This window comes from Drosophila sechellia, unplaced genomic scaffold (assembly GCF_004382195.2).
Source record: "Drosophila sechellia strain sech25 unplaced genomic scaffold, ASM438219v1 U_190, whole genome shotgun sequence".
Classification (NCBI taxonomy): Eukaryota; Metazoa; Arthropoda; class Insecta; order Diptera; family Drosophilidae; genus Drosophila; species Drosophila sechellia.
The window spans coordinates 13,835-19,759 of NW_022611128.1; the positions used below are offsets into that span (position 1 = coordinate 13,835).

General features: G+C 33.8%; 1 non-coding gene and 1 pseudogene across 1 annotated transcript; both read left to right on the forward strand.

Moving 5' to 3' along the window:
* Nucleotides 1–1,293: 1,293 nt before the first annotated feature.
* On the forward strand, nucleotides 1,294–3,282 carry LOC116802636. Its single transcript, XR_004362969.1, has one exon. It is a non-coding gene; the product is annotated as a small subunit ribosomal RNA (ribosomal RNA).
* A 683-nt stretch (nucleotides 3,283–3,965) lies between these two features.
* On the forward strand, nucleotides 3,966–4,143 carry LOC116802635 (annotated as a pseudogene).
* The last annotated feature ends 1,782 nt before the right edge of the window (nucleotides 4,144–5,925 follow it).

The following is a 5,925-nucleotide window of genomic DNA, read 5'->3' on the forward strand; positions in this document are numbered from 1 at the left end:
TTAAATAATATACATATGAAAATGGTTAATTATTATATGTATATGGGAAAAAATGCTGAGATATTCCCATATTCTCTTAGTATTATAGAGAAAAGCCATTATAGTGAGAGGGTATAGTAGTGTAAACGACCGGAATTACGACAGAGGGTTCAAAACTACTATAGGTAGGCAGTGGTTGCCGACCTCTCAATATTGTTCAAAACTTATGTATTCATATGAATTTGGCAATTATATGAGTAAATTAAATAATAAACATATAAAATTAATATTTATTATATGTATAAAAAAAAAATAATCATATTATATATGAATAATGGAAAAAAAATGAAATGTTCCTATAATCTCTTAATATATAAGAGAATAGACGTATGTTGGGTGGCAAACGGAATTGAAAATACCCGCTTTGAGGACAGCGGGTTCAAAAACTACTATAGGTAGGCAGTGGTTGCCGACCTCCCGCATTATTCGAAATATTTATTTCGGATTATGTTTATATTGGTTACATAAAATAAAGTATATTATTATCCGTACAAATTTGTTTCTCAGTTCTATAGAACACGGGACTTGGCTCCGCGGATAATAGGAATATACGCTTTTTAGATAATATCGTTGAAACAAAAGTCAAGTTTCTATTATATATAGAATAACAAATCGTTTCCATATATTATCGTTAATTTTTGGAGGCAGGCAAATATTAATTTATTACCTGCCGTATAGTTGGATTATTATATCGTTACGGTATAATACAAATATGGATTCTTATGAAAGAAATATAAAATTATATATTAAATGTGGAAATTATCATATGCGCTTGGTTTTATGTTATATATTACCAGAGAGATATATGAAAAGAGATAAATTTTAAATTTATCTTCAAAATGCAAATGATTTAACTTAATATTTATATTGGTTAAACAAAAATTGTACATGTGTGGATACAATAATTATGTATGTTGGAAATAAAATGATATTTTATAATGAAATATGTATATATAAAAAGATAAAATTATAGAAACATATATATTACAATAATTATATGAAATTCTTGTTATATTGGTAAAACAAGTATAAATTAAAAATGAAAATATGGATTACGAATGCTATATAAAATGGCCGTAATCGAATAGATTTTTTACTTATATTTATATATTTAAAATTTTACCCAAAGGCGAAATATTGAATTTTATTCAATATAATAAAATCATGGAATTATATAAAGTGAAAAATCTATATATCTATTATATTGCTTATTTCGATTCAAAAAATATGAATGGAATATGAAGGAAAAACATTATTCTGGTTGATCCTGCCAGTAGTTATATGCTTGTCTCAAAGATTAAGCCATGCATGTCTAAGTACACACGAATTAAAAGTGAAACCGCAAAAGGCTCATTATATCAGTTATGGTTCCTTAGATCGTTAACAGTTACTTGGATAACTGTGGTAATTCTAGAGCTAATACATGCAATTAAACATGAACCTTATGGGACATGTGCTTTTATTAGGCTAAAACCAAGCGATCGCAAGATCGTTATATTGGTTGAACTCTAGATAACATGCAGATCGTATGGTCTTGTACCGACGACAGATCTTTCAAATGTCTGCCCTATCAACTTTTGATGGTAGTATCTAGGACTACCATGGTTGCAACGGGTAACGGGGAATCAGGGTTCGATTCCGGAGAGGGAGCCTGAGAAACGGCTACCACATCTAAGGAAGGCAGCAGGCGCGTAAATTACCCACTCCCAGCTCGGGGAGGTAGTGACGAAAAATAACAATACAGGACTCATATCCGAGGCCCTGTAATTGGAATGAGTACACTTTAAATCCTTTAACAAGGACCAATTGGAGGGCAAGTCTGGTGCCAGCAGCCGCGGTAATTCCAGCTCCAATAGCGTATATTAAAGTTGTTGCGGTTAAAACGTTCGTAGTTGAACTTGTGCTTCAATACGGGTAGTACAACTTACAATTGTGGTTAGTACTATACCTTTATGTATGTAAGCGTATTACCGGTGGAGTTCTTATATGTGATTAAATACTTGTATTTTTTCATATGTTCCTCCTATTTAAAAACCTGCACTAGTGCTCTTAAACGAGTGTTATTGTGGGCCGGTACTATTACTTTGAACAAATTAGAGTGCTTAAAGCAGGCTTCAAATGCCTGAATATTCTGTGCATGGGATAATGAAATAAGACCTCTGTTCTGCTTTCATTGGTTTTCAGATCAAGAGGTAATGATTAATAGAAGCAGTTTGGGGGCATTAGTATTACGACGCGAGAGGTGAAATTCTTGGACCGTCGTAAGACTAACTTAAGCGAAAGCATTTGCCAAAGATGTTTTCATTAATCAAGAACGAAAGTTAGAGGTTCGAAGGCGATCAGATACCGCCCTAGTTCTAACCATAAACGATGCCAGCTAGCAATTGGGTGTAGCTACTTTTATGGCTCTCTCAGTCGCTTCCCGGGAAACCAAAGCTTTTGGGCTCCGGGGGAAGTATGGTTGCAAAGCTGAAACTTAAAGGAATTGACGGAAGGGCACCACCAGGAGTGGAGCCTGCGGCTTAATTTGACTCAACACGGGAAAACTTACCAGGTCCGAACATAAGTGTGTAAGACAGATTGATAGCTCTTTCTCGAATCTATGGGTGGTGGTGCATGGCCGTTCTTAGTTCGTGGAGTGATTTGTCTGGTTAATTCCGATAACGAACGAGACTCAAATATATTAAATAGATATCTTCAGGATTATGGTGCTGAAGCTTATGTAGCCTTCATTCATGGTGGCAGTAAAATGTTTATTGTGTTTGAATGTGTTTATGTAAGTGGAGCCGTACCTGTTGGTTTGTCCCATTATAAGGACACTAGCTTCTTAAATGGACAAATTGCGTCTAGCAATAATGAGATTGAGCAATAACAGGTCTGTGATGCCCTTAGATGTCCTGGGCTGCACGCGCGCTACAATGAAAGTATCAACGTGTATTTCCTAGACCGAGAGGTCCGGGTAAACCGCTGAACCACTTTCATGCTTGGGATTGTGAACTGAAACTGTTCACATGAACTTGGAAGTAAGTGTGAGTCATTAACTCGCATTGATTACGTCCCTGCCCTTTGTACACACCGCCCGTCGCTACTACCGATTGAATTATTTAGTGAGGTCTCCGGACGTGATCACTGTGACGCCTTGCGTGTTACGGTTGTTTCGCAAAAGTTGACCGAACTTGATTATTTAGAGGAAGTAAAAGTCGTAACAAGGTTTCCGTAGGTGAACCTGCGGAAGGATCATTATTGTATAATATCCTTATCGTTAATAAATATTTGTTATAATACAAATAAATACAATTTACCAAAATAAAAATATTACAAAATGATTCCACGGAATCAAAAGTTAAAGTCAAAATAAAATGAAGATGGCTTTTATTTTATATGTGGGGCTTGGCAACCTCATAAAAAGACTTTAACATTATTAATGTTGCTGTGCGTATTTGTGGCAGTACTTACTACAACAACGGCGTTTCCTATAAAAACAAATTCTCGAAAATGGAAATCGAAGAAACTAAACTAAATTCGAAAGTAGAAGTCGAATTAAAATAAAAAATAATTTTGAATGTGTGGTAATCAAAATAAGTGTGTGTGTATATGGACCATAATATACACGCGTTGCGAATATGTATTGTTCATCTATGTTATGAGCATACGTTGGCTAATGCAACAACCTAAAATATACAATGTTTGTACCTGTCATCCATCAGGTTAATGTTTTATATAAATTTTGCAGTATGTGTCACCCAAAATAGCAAACCATAACCAGATTATTATGATACATAATGCTTATATGAAACTAAGACATTTCGCAACATTTATTTTAGGTATAAAAATAAATTTATTGAAGGAATTGATATATGCCAGTAAAATGGTGTATTTTTAATTTCTTTCAAAAAACAATATTGACATTATATAAATTGATTATAAACTCTAAGCGGTGATCACTCGGCTCATGGGTCGATGAAGAACGCAGCAAACTGTGCGTCATCGTGTGAACTGCAGGACACATGAACATCGACATTTTGAACGCATATCGCAGTCCATGCTGTTATGTACTTTAATTAATTTATTAGTGCTGCTTGGACTACATATGGTTGAGGGTTGTAAGACTATGCTAATTAAGTTGTTTATAATTTTTTATAAGCATATGGTATATTATTGGATTAAATAATGATTTTATTCATAATATTAAAAAAGAAATGAAAAACATTATCTCACATTTGAATGTGAAAAACGAAGAGAAATATTTTCTTTTTCAATCAAATAATACTGAGAAATGTCTAGCATAAAAATTGAAATATTTTTCATCTAGAATTGTCTCTTATTAATGATTCGGAAAAGAAAAATCTTGGTTTTGTTATTATTCTTCGTTGGTTCGTTAAATGGATAAAAATGACTTTGCTTACAAGAACTATTGGAACTATTTATAACGAATTTAATTGATTGTTTTATCATTTATATATAAAGAATTTTGGCAAAATATAGTTATATATAAAAAAGGGACTACCCCTGAATTTAAGCATATTAATTAGGGGAGAAAGAAACTAACAAGGATTTTCTTAGTAGCGGCGGCGAAAAGAAACAGTTCAGCACTAATCACTTTGTCTATATGGCAATGTGAGATGCAGTGTATGGAGCGTCAATATTCTAGTATGAGAAATTAATGATTTAAGTCCTTCTTAAATGAGGCCATTTACCCATAGAGGGTGCCAGGCCCGTATAACGTTAATGATTGCTAGATGATTTTCCAAAGGTCGTGTTGCTTGATAGTGCAGCACTAAGTGGGTGGTAAACTCCATCTAAAACTAATATAACCATGAGACCGATAGTAAACAAGTACCGTGAGGGAAAGTTGAAAAGAACTCTGAATAGAGAGTTAAACAGTACGTGAAACTGCTTAGAGGTTAAGCCGATGAACCTGAATATCCGTTTATGGAAATTCATCATTAAAATTGTAATATTTAAATAATATTATTAAGAATAATGTGCATTTTTTCCATATAAGGACATTGTAATCTATTAGCATATCCCAAATTTATCATAAAATATAACTTATAGTTTATTCAATTAAATTGCTTGCATTTTAACACAGAATAAATGTTATTAATTTGATAAAGTGCTGATAGATTTATATTATTACAGAGCGTTAATTTTTCGGAATTAATAATGGCATAATTATCATTGATTTTTTTTATTATATGCTCTTGTATGATTAACAATGCGAAAGATTCAGGATACCTTCGGGACCCGTCTTGAAACACGGACCAAGGAGTCTAACATATGTGCAAGTTATTGGGTGTAACTAATGCGTAATTAACTTGACTAATAATGGATTAGTTTTTTAGCTATTTATAGCTAATTAACACAATCCGGGCGTTCTATATAGTTATGTATAATGTATATTTATATTATTTATGCCTCTACTGGAACGTACCTTGAGCATATATGCTGTGACCCGAAAGATGGTGAACTATACTTGATCAGGTTGAAGTCAGGGGAAACCCTGATGGAAGACCGAAACAGTTCTGACGTGCAAATCGATTGTCAGAATTGAGTATAGGGGCGAAAGACCAATCGAACCATCTAGTAGCTGGTTCCTTCCGAAGTTTCCTCAGGATAGCTGGTGCATTTTAATATTATATAAATAATCTTATCTGGTAAAGCGAATGATTAGAGGCCTTAGGGTCGAACGATCTAACTTATTCTCAAACTTTAAATGGGTAAGAACCTTAACTTTCTTGATATGAAGTTCAAGGTTATGATATAATGTGCCAGTGGGCCACTTTTGTAAGCAGAACTGGCGCTGTGGGATGAACCAAACGTAATGTTAGGTGCCCAAATTAACAACTCATGCAGAATACCATGAAGGCGTTGGTTGCTTAAAAC